The following is a 20,804-nucleotide window of genomic DNA, read 5'->3' on the forward strand; positions in this document are numbered from 1 at the left end:
GGGTGAGTGGCCAAATCAGTTAAAAGACTCAGATTCGTTCACTGGTAACGAATTTCAAATCCGTCCCTTCCTGGCATAACCTTGCAGCTTGAATATGTGACCCATGTTTAGGGAGCATCGTATTTAAAAAAGAGAGAGCTCTCTCCGGCACAGACAAGGAAATCCTGGACCAAAGCCCTCTTCGGAACAACCAAATTGGTATCTAAGCTTTTGAGCTTGTCTCTTTGCATTCTAAACAGTGAATTTTGGATGTAAAACATGCTGTGTTTCCAGTGACTGCTTTGAGGGGAAAGAGAAAGAGGAGTTTCTATAAAATACTCCTTGAATGCATTTGTCATACAGCCAATAGCAATTTATTCTTTCCTCTGTTCTTTCACAAATGTTATTAAAGGTTACAGAAAATTAAAACAATAGGAATCTTCAATTTATAGCTTTCAGAGATGAAACTACAAAATTAATGATGCAGAATATTACATTTGAGAAGCATGAGCCAATAAATGGCATTAAAGCATTTACAGCTGGAATATGGGCACTGCCAGCAGATTGGAGCTCCCTTGTAGGCCTGTTTACTGTATTTTGGTTCATTTCTAACAGTACTGATAGTTCTGAAATGTTCCCTACCTAAGACTTTAGACTCCAGATCTGATACTCTGATACTGTCATAAATTTACATCATGAAATATGCAAAAGTAAACATAATAATGAAATATCAAGTCCCCACATTTGTAGAACTCAAATAGCTTGGCTTTATCTAAGATAAATCTAAGACGTATACCATCATAGACTAATTAAAAGTCTATTAAATAGACTTAACATTTTAATTCAGATTCAGTCACATTAAAACATAGGGAATGAGGATGCCTGAAGTTTGCAAAATGTTAGGATGCTTGTACCAGGTCTTTGACCTGTAACTTAAATGGCTTCTAAAAAATAGAAATAATTATTTTCTGCTGATCGTCTTTTAAAACAACTTCTAATGAGAACCTAAGCCTTGTAAGTCAACCCGATGCAAACCCTCCTTGATAACCCTCCTTGATATTCGTGTGAATTCCATGGAACCAATTCTCGTGCTCTTTTCAAGTGTTAATGAACTTCTGGGAACGGATTGTTTACCAAACAACTACAGCAACAGAACTGCAGTTTCTCTGTCTCAGAGTTGATATATATAAATGCTATTTCTCCTCACAGAGGTTTAAATTTAATTTTGAAATTAAGGTTCATTCCCCATGGAATTCGAACAATTTTGAGTTCACGATTTACATCTTAGAAATGTGCTTCGAGTTCCTTTGAAATTGTTAAATGTATTAAATTTGAACCATGAGATTATCCTAAACTCATTGAGGAAGTTATTAGAACTACTACCACCCACATTTCTGAAAGTTAGGTTTGGAATTGTCATGCATCTGTCTAGTCTCTCTGAGCACTCCCTCCATGCTGACTTAACTTATTTGTCTGCAGAATATCCTAGGTTCATAAAGTTGGAAGATCTGTGTAGGGGTCCTTTGGTCTGAGAGTATCTCCAATTTACCAAACTATACAATCATTACTCCCACAAAGGCCAAATGTTTGTGTTGGTCTTTCCTTTTCTTATGTGGAGTTTGGCACACCTAATAGAATTAGGTGCCTAATATGTGCTTGTGTGAAATTAGTTCACTAACTCGGCCGACACAACTGGTACTTACTTCTTGCATCTTGTCCAAGCAGCCTTACTGCTTCATGGGGCAGCCTGTTCTACTTCCTCCTCTTTTGAAATGAAATCTACACCTAACATTTCCATCTGGTTTACCTCTCGCGTCTAAACTACACAGCACAATGGTTAATCCTTTTCCACATAGCAAGCCCTTAGGAAATGATAGAAAACTTTCCTTCCTCCTTGGTATTTACTTCTCCAAGTGCAATATCCCTACTTCTTCCAAGCATTCTCTATAAGCAGAGCTCCAAACCCTGGGAAATCTTTGGGGATGGGGACGGAGGACTCATTTCTGCAGAAACAGATGGGTGTGCAGTGATCGAAGAGGGCAGCCCAGGACAGCAGATGGTCCTGGGAAGGGCTCAGGCTTGCCTCCCTTACCTGATGCCCCCACGTGTGGTCAGCCCATCAAGACCTCTTTACTATGGTGAAACCTACACATGCTTATGGGGTTAAATATCTCTCCTCTTCACTGAGATTGCTACATTTGAGTCCATTTTCAACCCAAATCCACTTGTAAAAAGCTACATCGGAGGAGTGGGGGCAGTCACAAACTGTAAATTACGTCTCCGTGTGCTCTTCTCTGTAGGCCTCCCTGTTTGCGCCTGCCCGGAGGGAAGGATGATTCTGAGTTGTCTGTCTGTAGCCTGGTAGGGCGATGACTGATTCAGTTCTGAAGGCTGTGTCTTAGCTTCCTGGAGCCACATAACAAATTGCCCTACACGGAGTGACTTCAACAACAGGTGTATCGTCTCCCAGTTCTGGAGGCTACAAGTTAAAGATGAAGGTGCGGACGGGGCCAGCTCTCACTGCAGCTCCAGGGAAGCCTCCTTCCTGCTGCTTCTGGCTTCTGGAGGTGCCAGCTGTCCTTGGTTGTGGGTGATGTGTCACTCCAGTCCCAACCCTTCATGTGGCCTTTTTTCCTGTGCATGTCTCTCTGTCTCTTCTCCTCTTCCTGTGAAAATACCAGCCCTCGTAAGGGTCAGATTAACGGGCTGTCCCACTCCAGTACTCCAGCATGACTTTATCCGAACTACTTATGTTGGCAGTGATCCTATTTCCAAGTAAGGCCACATCCTAAGGTTCTGTAAAAGACAAGAATTTGGGGGAAACACGATTCAATCCAGACGACATACCTCTTTCCTACGGCGTGTGGAGATAAAGTCTCATCTTTGATGAATAGAGTTAGAGGTTTCATGTTCCTTTCACTTCCTCACATTGCCGTAACTACTGATACGGAGCCTGCTCTGCACAGCCTAATGAAAACTCCCTCTTCCAACAACAGCAAAAATGTGATACCTTTCCCTTTCAGCAGGAAGGTTTGTTTAGTTGAGAAGGAAAATGGACCTGGGTAAGTTTTGAGTTGGGGAGATGTCTGGGAGTTCTCCTTCTTCAGTACTGCTGCTAACTAACCAGCGATGGAAGCTCACATTTTCAACAGTTTCACTCGGGGAACTAGTGAAATTTCAACCTCTTTCCCCTGTGTCCTGTTTTCGATTGGCCCTTACTTGCAGTTTCTCTGTACAAGTCTTTCCAAAGTGCTGTGGCCAAGTTTCTCCTGGGCATCCCCATCTCACCAGTATCTGGCTTTACCACTGTCCCCACCTGTGCAACTTTACCTGAAGGGATCAGGCTGTCAGGAGGATACTGAGTTGCAGGCAGGTTCATGGCCCAGGAACATCCCCATTGTTACTGGACCGAGGGCAAATGTGGTATATTTAGAATGGCTTGTGTAGGAGAATCCCATTCATGGGTTCTGAAACCGTGAAGAAAGGTGTTGACAAACAGAGTCCGACTCTGTAAAACATTTAAAGAGATTTATTCTGAGCCACATATGAGTGACCATGACCCAAGGCACAGTCTCAGGAGGTCCTCAGAACATGTGCCCAAGGTGGTTGGGTTCAGCTTGGTTTTTATATGTTTTAGGGAGACATAAGACATGGATCGAGATGTGTGGGGCATACATTGGCTTGGTCCAGGAGGTGGTAGTTTACAGGTCACAGGTGGACTCAATGACTTCCTGATTGGCAGTTGGTTGAAAGAGTCAAGTTATTGTCTAAAGACCCAGAATCAACAGAAAAAAGAGTCTGGGTCAAGAAAAGGGGTTGTAGAAACCCAGTTTCTTATTATGTAGATGAAGTCTCATAGATGGGGCCCTTAGAGAAAATAAGTTGGCAAATATTTCCTGATCAGACCCTTAAAAGATGCTAGACACTCAGTCAATCTCTTTGGGATTGTGAGGGCCTGGAAGGCGGAAAGATCTATTATGTTAACAGAGATTCTTTACAGATACAGCTTTCCCTCCACAAAAGACTTTTCAGCCCATTTCAAAATATGGCAAAAAAAAACCCAACATATTTCGGGGTGAAAGATTTTGATTTTCTTCTTTGTCTGTCGTGTGAGGTTATGCCAGAGTCAGGCTGGAAAGTAACTGTCATGGCACTGGTGGGAGTGTAGCAGTGAAGACGACCCCTGACGTCACTGTCATCGCCATGTTGGTTTGGGTGGGTTTGGGCTGGCTTCTTTCCTGCAACCTGTTTCATCAGCAAGGTCTTTGTGACCCGTGTCTTCTGCGGACCTCCTGTCTCGTCCTGTGACTTAGAAGGCCTTCAGTGTCTGGGCATGCATCCAGTAGGGCTCAGCCTCATTTTACCCCTCTCCTATTTAAGATGGAGTGGCTCTGGTTTAAACGCCTGACACTTTGTCACCCCTCCACCCCTCCGTGGCACCCAACAGGGATCCACGGACAAAATGGCCGGATTACAGCGGGTTTCCAGTGCTTGACTGGTGATGGCACTCCTGCTAGCTGGGAACTGGCACTTTTCCCAATGAGAGATTGCCACCAATTCAGCTAAGGCCTTATAGATCTGCCTAGAGAAATCTGTAGAATATACTTTAATGTATTTAAATGCTCAAGATGGGCCCCAAATGAGCACGCATGGAGATACTCGCCCAACAGAAAACATCGTTCTTTTCTATTTATGCAACAGAAAGTTTTACTTAATCTGAGCAAGAAAGCGAATAGCAGTTTCTAAAGCTTTAATTTAAGGAGGCTTCTCTATTCAGTCAGTTCGTAATTTGTACTTTTCAAGTCCCCTGAAATATCACCTATTCTGGATTTGCTGATAATTAAGGGTTCATTCTCATTTTCCTTTATATGCAAATCTTTAATAAGCACCAACGAATGACTTTTTAAAGGTCTCTTTGTGGACATTGCAGAGAAAATAAGAATGTCACCAAGTGTAATTGTTATGTTGAATATCACTATTCATGCCATCATTAAAAGGTCCATGGAAAGGGGGTAGGAGACAAAAGCTAAGCTTGATTGGGTGGAGGAGCCTTTCCCTGCTGCTGGGGACCCCTCACCGGGATAGGTAGTGAGGGTGAGTCAATTGCTCTGCGCTCCCCTGAGTTCCCAAGTGCTTTAAATCACACGCGCTCTTCTGGAGACTGATGGGAACCCGGAGCTTGCTTCACCCTCAGACCTTCTCTCCTGGCCCAGCACAGACAGGCTCCCGGGCTAGGAGCTCGCAGTGGAACTGTCGTGTGTCGCCTCGCCTCTCCCGGCCTCCGTGTAGGAATTCCCCGCCGCCAAGGTCAGGGGGCCGGAGTGATGCGGGAGCCGTGGCTGCCCCGGCGCCCAGGACAGCCGGGTGGAGGCGGCTACCACTCGGCCCGCCACCGCAGCCTCCCCTGCAGGAACCCGAGTCCAGCCTCTAAGGCCCTACAGCTGCACTGGCCTCAGCCTCTGGTGCTGGAGTTCCTAGGCCCTTGTAGGATCCCTAGCACACGCACGCAAGGTCAGAAACGCCCCCAACCATGCACGCTCCCCGTGAGAAGCGCACTCCCACGCTGTGCACTGAACCCCCAGGCCCTTTGCCCGGCCCCCAGCCCTGCTGCGCCGGCCCCTCCATTCTGCACCAGAGGGAAGGCCCAGACCTGCGCACCCAGACCCTGGGGACTCCTTCAGGGTGCTTGAGAGGGTTCCACCTGCCAGGTCAGGAGCAGAGCACAGCCAGGCGCCTTCCGAGGACACCAGGGCACGTCCTGCTGTCCCCCCAGCGCGTGGCCAGTTCCTCAAGACTTCTAAAGCAGTTCTGCTGCCGGTGGCCCCCACACGTGCTTGGATCCACAGCTCACCCAGCTCCAGGGGCCCCGTGTCAGCCCCCTGCCACACATGCGGTTTGCTTTCTCCAAATAGGAAACTGTTGGAGACAGGTTCCACTCTGTATGAAATCAGCTTTCCATTTTATTGCCTTTCTTAAAAATCTGTAATTTTGACTTTGACAGAATGGAATATGAATGGCTCAGAATAAGCTTAACCCTCAATGCAGGTGGAGTTGAAAAATACAGTGGACATAGTCCCTAGAAAAACTGCAGATATTATTGATATTTTCTTGCTTGCCTGCTTTCTGCATTATATTCTCATGTACCTCTTGAATTAATGTGCCAAGTAATAAAGAAAAAAGGTAATGATAGCAACGTTATTATGACCGAGTTCTGTTCAGAGCACTCTCTAAGGTCAATTTACTTTTTTTGCTCTTAAATGCGGTGCTTTAATATGAGCTCTCGTGAGCATATTTACATTCATTTCGAGGTGGCCGTGCAATGAAATTAAAACTCACTCTCCATTCAGTGACTTCTAATCTAGATTGTTGCACACCGATTACGACTCTGCCTCTGCTCCCCCCGAAAAACCGTACATTTCGTCATAAGTTCATGTACTGAAGTTGTCTTTACTACAAACTAAAAAGCTTATGATACAATACCAAAATTTTAAAAACAAGAATGTAATAGGACCATGATGACAGGATTATTGCCCGGTGATTTCCTCACTATTTTAACAGAAATCATTGAATGTTACATATGTGTGTGTCTTTATTTATTAGAAATATGGCAAACAACCTCCTAAGCAAATGGCTTAGATGTTGTTCTGTCTGGAAGCAAAGTTTGTCCTCCCAAAGTTTCTTATAAGCTGTGAGTGTAGGATAATGATATTCACAGACAATCAGTATCTTCTCTATTTTTTTGATGGCCAACTAGAATTTCTAAAAGAATTCTGTTAGGACCAAAGGCAAGCATGAAGTGAGGAGAAGGAGTGTGATATTGGGCCTGTAAAAGCCTGCTTTCTTCATGTACCTGCTGCTGAGCTAGCCCCTGACTGCCGGGGGACATGAGCCCTTCCTGCTCTCACCTTGAGCCTGGTCGCTCTACCTCCTCAAAAACGAATGCACCAGGCTAACTCCAAAAGCATTAGAGAGCAATGTGGTTTTTATGAAAATTTTTTGGGGGATGCCAAAGAGAGACCCACATAGCATGTCCTTCATTGATTCATTTTTAAAAAAAAAAGGTGAGTGCTTACTACATGCCAACGCAGCAAAGCACCCTAAAAAATCTTTTAAAAAGGGAAAGTATCCGGCCACGCAGTCACTTTCCATTTACCAAGTCCCTCAAAGACTTCCCCAGAGCCTCGCCCGGTGAATCTGAATCAATGAGAACAGCCATGGAAGGCCCAAGGGGTGAAGGAGGTTTCCACCACCATCAGGAAAGAAGCAGGTCTAGAAAAGGATGGGAACCTTGCCACACATGGATGCCGTCCTGCAGGCTTTTCCTTCCTTCTAACCACACATCCTTACCTTCTACTCCTCTGTTTAACAACCTGACTCTGAGGGCAGTGCATAACTTGGAACAGTAAAGTCCAGCATGGATGGCAGACTTACTGAGATTGCTGAATGGCAAAAAGAGTGCCGTCTTGACTTAATGCACTCTCTTAGCTAATGAAACAGTGAAAAACTGCAATCCAATCGCATATTTTCCACCATCACCATAATCCTCTTGCAGAAGAGTAGGAAAGTCAGCTTCATCAGTGCTACTAACATACTTTGCATCCTGGGAAGATCCCAGGAAGAATCTCCTTCTCTGGGCTACCTCCAAATATTGTCCATCAGGTCTCTCATGAAATTTCTCAGAGCATTTTTTTCCCAGATCTTAGGTAGGAGCTGCAATGTATATAATTTTTGCCAAATCTTTGCTAAGGACCACATGATGATATGTATGTGGTGCTTATAAACCCAACCAAAACACATTAGAGACCATTTGTCCTGAAGCTACCAACTGACTGGATTTGGGAGTCCACCCGAATGTGTATGACATGTGATCGGGGAGGATGACACATCACCTGGTGCATTTCCCATCATCAGGCTGCCTGACAGGTCCAGTCTTGTTCTAATCCAATAGGCCTGTGAGATCAAACAGCAATGAGCTGGAAGCTAGGGTTTATTTATTTATTTGTTTTAATGGAGGTATTGTTACTAGAATGTAAATTCCATGAAGGCAGGGATTTTTGTCTTTTTTTTTCTGCTGCTTTATCACCAGCAATTGTTCTTAGCACTTCCTTAGATCAGTGAATATTTGCTGAATGGGTGGATGGATGGAGAGTGTATTGGTTTTCTATTGTTGCAAATATTATATCACAGTTCTGCAGATCAGAAATCCAGCAGACTCAGCAGACTGGATTCTAATATGATTAGAATCTAGTAAGGCTGGATTAAAGTGTCAGTTGCCCTGTGTTGGTTGTAGAGATTCTGAGGAAGAATCTACTAGGCTGATCCCAGGTGTTGATAGAACTCAGTTCTATGGTTGCAGGACTGAGGTCTCCATTTCCTGGCTGGCTGTCAGCAGTGGGGAGCTCACAACTGCTAGAGTCGGCCCACGCTCCCTGGCCCGTGGCCATCTCACCTTCAAAGCCAGCATCGGAGGGCTTCCTTTCACTTGACCTCCCCTTCTGCCACATCTTGTCTGCCTTCCTCTTCTGCTTTCAAGGGCTCATGTGCTTCCCACCCAGGTAACAAAGAGTACTACTCAAGCAGAGTATTTAACCTTCTAAGTTTGTTCCACTTTTTTTTTTTTGTTACAAGGCATGGACAATAATCCCTTGTTTTAAGGTCAGCAGATTAATAACCTTGATTTCATTTGCAAAGTCCTTTCACGACAATGCCATGATTAGTATTTGACTGAATAATAAGGGGACAGAAATATTGGAGAGACATATTTAGAATTAAGATTTGGGGATGAAGTCATCCAAAAACTGATGCCTGGATGACCATGACTAGGAGCTCGAAGTACTTTTTCAAGAGCATACAAAATTAACTCCAACATGTAGTGAAGGTAGCACAGCTCGACACTCCCAAATGAGTCAGAGAAGACTGACGATGTGTGAAACCTTGAATGGGCACGGCAAAACACAGGGCTTAAAGATTTTCATTGTCGTTTCCAACTTGGATCATGTTATCTAATGATTCAGTGATTGACATATGAGCAGAGAATAAAATCAAGAAGCTCAACCTGTCTTTCAGGAGGTCAGCACAGTGATACAATAGCATGCCTCGTAAAATTCCAGTAAGGTCTCTCAGCCAATGGTGCCCTCTGTCCCAACGTATGGCTTCCTGTTACAGGCAGTATGTATCATTTCCTGAGTAATTACATCAACATTACCTAAAATCCCACGGGCCAGCGATAGAAAAGACAGGAAGGTACTATTTTTGGAGTCGTTATTCTTACTTTACAGATGAAAAAGCTGAGCATTGGATCAAATGACTTGCCCAAGGTCATAGGACAGGAATAAACCAAAGCCAGCACCCAATAAATTAGCAGGTCCTCCTTCCAAACATGAGTACCTACTCTGGAAATGTAAATTGACTTGCCAGAAATAGCATTTCTAAGGTAATTCTGATCAAAAGACTTATTTTATTTAAGGTACTGAACTAAATGGAAGTTTCATTGATCCACTTTAACAACTATTATATGCTGGCAGATCAAAGTAGCTGTTGCTGATCTTCACAAATTCTTATGAAGCAAAAATGTTTTCATATCATCCATTTCTATTGTGGAGTAGTGATCAATAACACCTTGAGAAAACCTCTAAACACAGAAAACTATCAGCAAGTTCACCTAATTAAAAACATCAAACAGAGTCTTCTAACTTGGTTCCACTTTTTCTGTTAGAAGGCATGTAACCACATGAAATGCATTAATTTTTTTTTAATCCCAGCCGAATTCCTTCTTAGAGTTATGGATAAAGTCTGTCTACAGGGCCAGGCGCAGTGGCTCAAGCCTGTAATCCCAGCACTTTGGGAGGCCGAGGCGGGTGGATTACGAGGTCAAGAGATCGAGACCATCCTGGTCAATTTGGTGAAACCCTGTCTCTACTAAAAATGCAAAAAATTAGCTGGGCATGGTGGTGCGTGCCTGTAATCCCAGCTACTCAGGAGGCTGAGGCAGGAGAATTGCCTGAACCCAGGAGGCGGAGGTTGCGGTGAGCTGAGATCGCGCCATTGCACTCCAGCCTGGGTAACAAGAGCAAAACTCCGTCTCAAGAAAAAAAAAAAAAAAATCTGTCTACATAGCTGTCTTCATCCACTTTTGTGTTGCTATAACAGAATAGCTGAGACCAGGTAATTTATTTTTTAAAAAAAGTTTATTTGGCTCATGATTCTGGAGGTGGGGAAGTCCAAGATTGCTCAGCCCATTTGATGAGGGTCTTGTGCTGCTTCAGCTCCTGGGGAAAGTTGAAAGGGAAGTGGGCATGTGCAGAGAGACCAGAGTCTCTGGGGGGTCTCATAGGTAAAAACAGTAGCTCACATATGATTCATTTGTACAAATTTTAGTAAGATACGGAGCAAGCTTATACCTTGCTATTTTAGGCCATTTAATTTACAACAGTTCTTTGGTAAAAGACCAGGTGTTTCAGATGCAATTGTTCACAGTGTCTTTTTATAACAAATCACTTCGTTCTCCCAACAATTCTCCCAAATATAATAGGTGAATAGATTAAAAATTGCTTTTGCCATGTGTTCTTCATTTACCTTGCCAAATTGATATTTCAAGTTAAGCACAGTTGTATATTATACACAGAAGAGTGTTCTCCTAGTCTTAATAATACCTCATTGAACAAGTACTCTTATGCTGTTTTTGAAGTGATTCAAAATAAGGCATTAATCTACATTTACTAGTACATTATGGAGAAGCACTTCTATGACCCTATTTCTGAAAATCAGCCTACTTTTTCTTAGAAATTTCTATGTACTTTAACTAGAAATTTATTACACTATTACATTTCTCTTGGTTTCCCATATTAAAAAAAAATCATTGCAAATAAAATCTTTTGAGTAATAATTACTTAGCATATAAATGATTTTGGTATTAACATAATTCTCTCTAAATAAATAATTTCTGTGTCCAATGCATAATGTACCAAACACACCTATTAAAATGATAGTTTTGTAGTGTGAGAATTTCCATAATAAAAACCTGTGAGATTCAATCTAGCACATTTAAAGAATGATCACTCTTAGATTGCCATTGGAAGATAAATTCTAATTACTGTTTAATTTCTTGGTTGAAAATCTTTGGCAAGTACAACATAAAATTGACTCTGAAATTATGTGGTTAATATTAGCAGCACTTAGCTGTTCCTATTGAAGCTGCTAAGGTTTAATTTGCTTGGCTGAAAGCAATACTCTACCACAAATTTTTAAAAACTGCTTAAAGTTTGGAAAGTTTAAAAAGTGGCTATCGACAGAGTTAACTAATCTGTGATAAGCTATGTTCGGTAAAATGGCTCAACACTGGGTCATTGAAAACCGGTACATTCTAAAGAAGGTTTGCTGTTTGAGGGGTTCTAGAGCAAGAAGATAAATGTGTTTTTAGAATTCTGTTATCAAAGCTATGGGTTCATATCCAGCACTGGGACATGATCCTATGACTGGTCAAATCAGCGATGGAAAGTTAGAAATCTCCCTTAAACATGGTTGCATTCTTAGAATTAATTGCCTCTTGCCTAAACTATGTTTTTCAAAAATGTAAATCTCAGAGAGTTATTCTTCAAGTCATATTGCTGGAGTAGACATTTATAATTTTTTTAATTTTTGATGAGATTATTAACACTAATTTGTTCGAGTTTTTTTGTGTTAACTGTCTTAAAAATGGCTACTGGTTATTTAGCGCTTTTGATAGACCAAATTCTGAATCAAGCTATTTTCATGAATCATCTCATTTAATCCTTACAAACCCAGGAGGAAGAAACTATCCTTCATCCAATTTAGCAGATGAGAAAATGAATGCAGAGAGATAAAGTAATTTTTACACTGTCAATCAGTTAGTAAAAGGGCACTTATAGGATTATTCATATGGAAAGAGAGTAAAAAGTGATAACTTGTATAGTTTTCTCCATGCATAAATACTGAGCGCTTCAACTGCAGCTAATGGAGTATTTAATGACATTGTTACAGACAAATCATTCAGATGTATTGATTTAATCTTCCAGTGTTTAAACTGCAATGATAAACTAATAACATTCCCAAACTTTCAGCTTCTTCCAAAGTTATTTTTATTTGTGTTACTAAATAAAAGAAGTAATGTTCAATGCTAATTATTTATCATGATCTATTTTTTTTAATATATGAGGGGCATTATTTTTGGATGAAAACTAAACCCAAATTCAGCATTTATACAATAGTATGAAATCTTACATTTGTAGTTTATAAGAGTTTAATAAACGTATGACATGTGCAATAATCAAGATTTTTATTGCATATGTTTATTAAAGCTCATTTATAGCTAGTTAATAGAGTATGCGTAGACTTTTGCTGAGTTAATAAATCCAACGCAAAGTACCACTTGCACATCATGATGTAGATAGCTTCACCGTAGCTATCCTGAAGCATGGAGTTCTTCATGCTCAATAGTTTGTCCTTGGTGTGAAAAGATAATTTGCTGACCATTTCTGCATAGAAGTCCTCATCAGCAACAGGACTTGAATCTTCAGCTTGAATATTTATCTGAGAGAATGAGAAAGAGAAACAGAGAAAGAGAAATAGATAAAGGAAAACAAAGGTCAATGAATATGACGACAAGCATGGGGGTGTTTTAGTAGGTAGAGAGATTAAAACCTAAAACCATAAGGGTTCTTTCATTTTTTTTTGATCTAAGAGAACTATGATGAGAAATGGAAAGACGTTGAAGATTGAAGATATACAGAAAGAATATCAAGTAGGGGCATTGACCTCAACTAGAAATTTAAGGCAGAAATGCATTGAAAATAAAGGCCACAAAATGCAAATGAAGGAAAACACTTAGTAGGTCACGAACATGGCAAACAAAAAGCTCTTGGAATTTTTCAGAGTTAGAAGGGCTTATTTCATTTGATGTGGATCCCAGTTGAATATCATCCCTCAACGAGTGGGCACAGACCCCTGCCTGAATCTCCTGGGTCACATGGTGCACACTGCAGCCCACTAGGACTGATACCGTTTTTGAACAGCTTAACTGATACAATTTCAATATTTAACCAAAATCTACTTTCCTGTAACCTTTCCACTGCGGGCTTCCTTTGACTGTCTGGACCTTGTGTAGTCCCCACTCGTGTTCTCCCTCTATCCACGCCTCTCCACTTCGCGGACTTCCGTGGGTTTCTTGGTGAATATTCTCATGCATCCTGTTCTTTGATGTACTGATTTTGATCAGTACACTAAAATCAGGTACAAGGCAGACATTTTCTTTGTTGGATTCCAAATGTACAAAGACTCAATCTTGATCACATCCTAATGCTGGCATTTCTAGATAATATTTGCAGTGCTTTCTGTTTCTGTTTCTCTTGCTCTATAAATTTCTCCAAAATCCTAACATGTTGTTTGAAATTTGGTTGTTTCTTCTTATACAAGTTTGCATTGCAAGTTATTTTATAGCCTAGATGTATAGGAATCCTGCTTTTCTCAGAATGTGTAAAAATTAATAACTGTTGATAGTCCTCTGCTATCTTAAGTTTTAGGTTTGGCATAAGGGGTGCTGTTTGAGGCTGAAGCCATCTGATATGGTTTGGCTTTGTGTCCCTATCCAAATCTCATGTCGAATGTAATCCCCCATGTTGGAGGCGGGGCCTGTTGGGAGGTGATTGGATCATGGGGGTGGAATTCCTCTTGCTGTTCTCGTGATGGTGAGTGAGCTCTCATTGGTGAATGAGCTCTCACGAGTTCCGATTGTTTAAAAGTATGTAGGACCTCCTCTGACCCTCTTCCTCCCATGTTGTAAATTTCCTGAGGCCTCCCCAGCCATGCTTCCAGTGCAGCCTGTGGACACATGAGCCAATTAAACCTCTTCTCTTTCCTTTTTTTTTTTTTTTTTGAGACAGTGTTCTGTCATCCAGGCTGGAGTACAGTTGTGCAATCTCGGCTCACTGCAGCCTCTGCCTCCCAGATTCAAGCAGTATCAGGCCTCAGACCCTGAGTAGCTGGGACCACAGGCATGTGCCACCACGCCCATCTAAGGTTTTTGTATTTTTAGTAGACACAGGGTTTCGCCATGTTGCTCTTGAACTCCTGGCCTCAAGTGATCCATTCACCTCAACCTCCCAAAGTGCTGGGATTACAGGCATGAGCCACCATGCCTGGCTGTGGCTCTTTTCTTTACATTAAAAGTAATGGCAAAAACTGCAATTACTTTTGAACCAACATAGAGCAATGCGAGAACAGACTAACAACACTGTCCATACAAATACAGGAAATGTCGGTCTCTAGTTTCTTCATGTTAAAACTTTAGATCACTGTTTTGGCATGAAAGCGAAGTATCACCTTGGCAGAAGACTGTCGGCCCTCCAATAGGCATGCTGACATCCTGACTGTTTTCTGCTCTTTTGCCTCTTATCATTTTATTGGAGAGGGTATAGCCCAGCTAGCTGAATTCAGTGTCATGTTCGATAACTGGCAAGGAAAACTTGTGATTGAAAGTAAGGTTTCTCTACCAGGCAACTTTTTTAACAAATCCAATGGTGCAATCTTTCAATAATTTTTTGCCCTTGCACCCCAAAATGCGATCATTTACCAATCTGAGTACTTGTTCGTTTGCAACTGTATTCCCAGCCCACTGTTGCCAACTGCCCCTACTGTGCCACGGCAGTGAGTTCCGGGTGTCACTTTCATACCTTATCTATGATAGCAAATTCTTCCTTGTTCTCTGTGCAGCAAAAGTCACAGCTGTTGTCACATCTCAATTTGAAAAACCTCCCTGCAATTCTAGGAACAGGTAGTCACCAGTCTAAAAGAATGCTAGACGAAATTGTAGTAGTAGTTTGTGGTTTCCTTCCTTCCTTTTGAAATATTTCTATCTGTATCATCTCTTAACAGTGTCTTAGTTCTATCTATCATGCCAAAGAGTAAAATCAACTTCCTAAGCACCTCCTCCTCTGAATGCTTTTAAGGCTCAGCTCATTTGCTCATGGGACAAATGAAACTTTTGTAAAAGAAGAAATGGAAATCCTGCCAATTGACTGAATTTTGGGAGTAAATGAGCAGGGATTTCCACTTTTTAAAAAACTGCTTCACTTTGTTAAGAATTTACATGATTACTCTTTCTGTGATTCTGTAGAGCCTGTTCATGAAGAATTTGCCTCCTCCACAGTGAAATTGAGGAGATTGGGACTTGATATGCAAAGTCAAGTATATAAACTGATTGATTAGAGAGAAATGAATGATAAATATCAGTTTCATGGAGATGGCAGGCAAATCACAAGGTAGAGCTTGACCACTGATCTTTCTAGTATGGAGAGAGTATATGTTGGTAGCAGTTGTGCAAAGGTACGTTTATGGATAGAAATTTAGGGGGGAAAAGAGGTAGTTCGTCTTCACAGATTCTGAGAACGGGCAGAGGAAAACACAGTGCTGTCTCCCGAAGGCTGCTAGGCCGCTGTCTCACCTTGCACAAGTGCATGACACCTGTCTGGGAAGAGTTCGCTTCCTGATGCCTGGTCCAGGTGGGGTTATCCCACCTCTCCTGACACGTATGCCATAGAAAAAAATCCATTCATTCATTCATCTATTCCATTATTTTTACAGCATATTTTATATGTGCCAACCACCGTGCTAAGCACCAAATATAGAATAGTGAAGGTAAATGAATAAAAGCACAAATATATGTAACTACAAAACTGGAGGGAGTTCAAAGTGCCAATGACAATGATGACGGTGACAGCAGCCAACAGTCACTCCACATCCCTCCACACGAGGCACTGCACTAAATGCCTTTACCTGCATTATCTGAACAAGCCTCATGCCAGACAGGAGAGCAGAGCTCAGTTTGCTTTGTTCTTGTCTGAGACTCCCAGTGGTCACATTGCTGTCTTTACCGCAGAGCCCCTTGCAGAGCCAAAATAAGAGGGGGTGGATACAAAACGTTGACTTTGCACACCTTCACCTTCCTCTAGCAGCCCCTGGGCTGTGACTGTGGCAGCACCTTGATGCTCGTCTCCTCAGATGTGTTGTGTTGGCAGGAAACCAGCTAACTGGAGCAAAGTAAATGAAGCAAACACTGCCTCTTGAAAGGGCCATCGTACAGCTAATGAGAACTAGGTTCAGTTACTGCTGTCTTAATAGCTTGCAGGACCACAGGCCAGTCATTCAGTCTGTCTGTGTATTTCTTCATCTAGCAAGTAGGAAGGAGAAATACTCACATATCCTCACATATGTCAGATCCAAATATGCTCCTCCCTCTTCCTGGTGGACATTCTGTGATGCAGATTCTCCTTCCCCTTCTCACATCGTTTCTCTTTCCTTCAACCTCAGCGCATGTTGTCATTTACAGTCAGGCAATTCTTTCCTATTTCTTCCCACCACCCACTTTGTGCAGAGCCTTTTACTCTGGAACCTGCCCATGAACAGAAAGAGCTGGGTTCCACTGCAGATAAGCCCAGGGTTTCCTCCCTCCCATGCTGTAGTAATCTCAATTGCCTGGCTCCAACTCATACTCTAGCTGTGGAATCGATAATTTCTGGATTTTGTGATCCCCTTGTAAACACCTGCAAAATCAATGAGATTTCCATACAGAGGGTGAGGAGCACTGAAGCAGATGCTACTGATACTTAGTTCTTTTATAGAAACGCAAGGTAAGTACGGGGTGTTTCTGCCACTTTTATGCATAATGAGGCATTTATACAAACAACATCCATACAGCTAGTTGAACTGCCTGGAGCAAAGTAATATTCAACCTTCAAACCTAGTAACTGCATAAACTTGGAACTGATAGAACGCCTTCTGCTCTGGGTTTGAAGTGCCCAATTAAGTACATTCGAGGAGGTTGTTTTATTTTGTTTTGTTTTTAACCCCCTCCCTTTGAAACCGAACTGTGGTCAGTGTTAGAGAACTGATGGTTTCCTTAGTGTGTCATTGTTATAGAACATTCCTGTGACTTTGTATTCTTCAGCGTAATACCTGTGTTTCGTGAAATAATCTGTGAGATTTCAGGCTAAGCATTGCTCTTGCTCTTTTCTATTTTTATTCTAAGTATATTAACTGATTTCCTTTGAGAGACATGCTTGCAAGCTTGGGTGTATCTCAGTTTATCTAATAAACATGTTCCTGGCACAAATTGTATAAATCAAATTTTAACAAATTGAATCATATATTTAAATGCCTGAGGGGCACTCATATTAGGAAATGAATCATATTCTGAATTTTGAGGGGATTTTATACCCAAATATTATTTTCTGATAATCTAGGTTTTCACTTTGTTTGCTTTATTTGGTGACTCTTGTATCAAATCATTAAATTCATTGAGGAATTTTTAAAAGCAAGGAGTTGAGGGAAAGGATTCTGGGGAGATAGTGGAGTGAAAAGCACCAGGAATCTCTCTCCCTGCCTAGACAACAATTGCACTGACATAATCTGTCTTATGAAGCTTTCTTTTGAACTCTAGCATTTATTCTAAGGATTGAAACATTTACAAAAAAGCTTAGAAAGTAAATTGTGGTTAATTTCAGTCACATAAGCTGGTCGCCAGGTAGCAGTGTGTCCAGTCCTATGACAGGGAGCCATCTGCACACAGCGTGTGGTAGCCAGGGTAGGTGAAAAGGAGCCTTTCCTCCAAAACTTGGGGATCTGTGTTCTGATTGTTGCTTCTGAATGTGGTACTGCAAGCACAGAGGGGGAAATATTTCTGCATCCCTCCCTCATTTGTTGCAAGGCCCTCCCTCTCCAGTTGAAGCAATTTCCAGGGAATTTATATGACCAGCAACCCCCTTTTTCTTTTTTTCTCCTTCCTCATCCTTTTTCTCTTTTGCGTTTTTTGGAAACCAGGAATTTAAAAACAACCACATATGCAAAGGCATCTAGAAAGTCACTATGCATGCCCAAGGAAAGGCACAGGCTTAAAGAAGACCTGAGAAGACTCCGACTTTACACCTCAGGCTGGTCACCAACACAGATACAACAGAAAACAATTTCTTTAGAAAAACCTGGGGAAGACAGGAGTCTGATTTCCAGAGTTACTATGTTATTAGATCAATTATTCAGTTTTCAACAAATATCACAAGGCATACAAAGAAACAGAAAAGTATTGTCCATTCAAAGTAAAAAATAAATCAGTGGAAACTGTCCCTAGGAAACAACAGATAGCAGACATTGCTAGAAAAACTTTAAAAACAACTATCTTAAAGATACTCAAGGAACTAAAAGATCATGGGGAGGAAATCATGAAAACAATGTATGAATGAAATGAAGATATCAATAAAAAGATTTTAAAAATCTAAAAAGAAACCAGCTTCAGTACTGGAACTAAAAAGGACAGTAACGGAAAGGATAAATTTACCAGAAGGTTTCAAAAGCAGATTTGAGTGGACAGAAACATCATCCGTGAACTTGAAGATAACACAATAAATTACAGAATCTGAGAAAAAGAAAGAAGATTTTTCTTTTGAAAAAGGGAACAAAAGCTGAGGGACCTGTGGAACATCATAAAGTGGACCAGCATGTTCACTGTGGGACTCTAAGATAAGACAGAGAAAGGGGCAGAGAGGTCATTCAAATAAATGATGGCTGAAAACTTTCCAAATATGGTGAAAGCCATGACTATAAACATCCAAGAATCTCAACAAACTCTATGTAGGATGAACTCAAAGAGACTCACGCTGAGACATATCATAATAAATCTGTCAAAATACAAAGAATCTTGAAAGCAGTGAGAGAAAAAGGACTCATCATGTATACAGAATTCTCCAAAGATTAACAACTGACTTCTCATCCGAAACTATGGAGGCCAGAAGACAATAGGCTAATGTATTTAGCAAGTTGCAGGGGGGATAAATAAGCTGTCAACCAATAATTTAATATCCAGCAAAACTGTATATCAAAAGTAAGGAGAAATTAAGACATTCCCAAATAAGCAAAAGCCAAGGGCATTTGCTACTGTCAGACCCACCCTGCAGAAAACACTAAAAGGAGTCCCACAGGTTGAAATGAAAGTAACTTGAAGCCATATGTAGAAATAAAGGTCTTGGGAAAGGCAAATACATGGGCAATTATAGAAACTAGCATTGTTTTCACTTTGGTTTGTAACTCCACATTTTGTTTTCTACATTATTTAACCTATTAATGCATAAAAATATGAACTCATGTTTTTGGACACACAATGTGTTAGGATGTAATTTTATAGTATCAATAACTGAAGAGGGCTGGGCACAGTCGCTCATGCCTGTAATCCCAAAACTTTGGGAGGCTGAGGCGGGCAGATCACTTGAAGCCAGAAGTTTGACACCAGCCTGCCCAATATGACAAAAGCCTGTCTCTACTAAAAATATAAAAATCAGCTGGGCATGGTGGTGCACTCCTGTAATCTCGGCAACTTGAGTGCCCAAGGCACAAGAATGGCTTGAACCCAGCAGGTGGAGGTTGCAGTGAGTAGAGATTGTGCCACTGCACTCCAGCTTGGGTGACTGACAGAGCCGAGACTCTGTCTCAAAAACAACAACAACAAAACCTGAAGAGGGCAAGGGTGCAGTTGCATAGGAGCATTTGTGTGTGTGTGTGTGTGTGTGTGTGTGTGTGTGTGTGTGTATGTGTTACTGAAGTTAAGTTGGTATCAATTTAAACTGGAGTTGTATAACATTAGGATATTAAATGTAATCTTTAGGATAATCACAAAGAAAATAGCTATAGAATATATACAAAAAGAAATGAGAAGCAAATTAATTCACTGCACAGATGAATACTAAGAATGAAGACTGAATTTCAACATGCGCACACACACACACACACACATATATATATATTATTCAGTCTTAGAATAAAGGAAATCCTATTTGGAGTGTCATGAATGAAACTGGAGGATATTATACTAGTAAAATAAGCCAGAACCAGAAATAAAAATGTTGTATGATCTCACTTACAAGATGAATCTAAAATAGTCAAATTTAAAGAAGCAGAGAATGGAATGGTGGTTGCCAGGGGCTGTGTGGTAGGAGAAATAGGGAGATGTTGGCCAAAAGGTACAAAGTTTCAGTTATAAGATAAATGCATTCTAGAGAGCTGATGTACAGCATGGTGACTACAGTTAATTATACTCTATTGCATACTAGAAATTTCCTGAGAGTAGATCTCAAGTATTCTCATCACCAAAAACAAAACAAAAAAATGGTAATGATGTGAGGTGATGGAGATGTTAATTAGCTTGATTATGATATTATGATAATCACTCCACAAGGTATTCATATATCAAAACATCATGTGTAAACCTTAAGTATATTCAATTTTTATTTTTCAATTATACCTCAACAAAGCTGGAAATAGAAAAGGAAACTTCTTTAAAAATTTGTCTATAATTACCCAGTGACATGGGCAATTTAGGATTGTAATCAGCCATTGCAATTGTTAGGCAACCAAATTTCTTATGTACAAATAGAAACCCGGAATCTCACAAAATCAATTCTAATGAATACCTGCTGCATGGTGGATTCCGGAGACGCATGAATAAAGAAGACGTAGGCTGTGACCTTAGTATAGTGGGCTGGATTCTACAGGTGGGACTGAGGAGAGAGGGATGACTCACTTTATCTGGGGCATCGGGGAAGCCTTTCTGGGGGACTAGTCTGGATCTTGGAAAAAACAAAGAGATACTTTATGCTTTGACTTGCATTAAAATTGTCCAGCGGTAAAGCTTTACATGCTGTGTAGATGCTAAATGTTTCTTACTTAATCAGAAAAGCATCCTAAGAGCAATGGATTCTAAATTGAATTTTACTGAAGTGGATGCATACAAAATGAATGAGGGGAATTAGTCTGTAATTCCCCCATGC

General features: G+C 41.1%; 1 protein-coding gene and 1 long non-coding RNA gene across 6 annotated transcripts in view; one reads left to right on the forward strand and one right to left on the reverse strand.

Annotated features, from left to right (window-relative positions):
- The window catches only part of PACRG (parkin coregulated), a 592,113-nt gene that overhangs the window by 372,144 nt on the left and 199,165 nt on the right, over window positions 1-20,804 (forward strand). The gene's annotated exons all lie outside the window — the stretch shown is intronic.
- The window catches only part of LOC118153135 (uncharacterized), a 44,541-nt gene continuing 35,797 nt past the window's right edge, over window positions 12,061-20,804 (reverse strand). For both annotated transcript variants that reach the window (XR_004742429.3, XR_013534668.1), the window contains exon 2: window positions 12,061-12,528. This is a non-coding gene — a long non-coding RNA (uncharacterized LOC118153135). The remainder of the gene's footprint in view (window positions 12,529-20,804) is intronic.

This window comes from Callithrix jacchus, chromosome 4 (assembly GCF_049354715.1).
Source record: "Callithrix jacchus isolate 240 chromosome 4, calJac240_pri, whole genome shotgun sequence".
Taxonomy (NCBI): domain Eukaryota; kingdom Metazoa; phylum Chordata; class Mammalia; order Primates; family Cebidae; genus Callithrix; species Callithrix jacchus.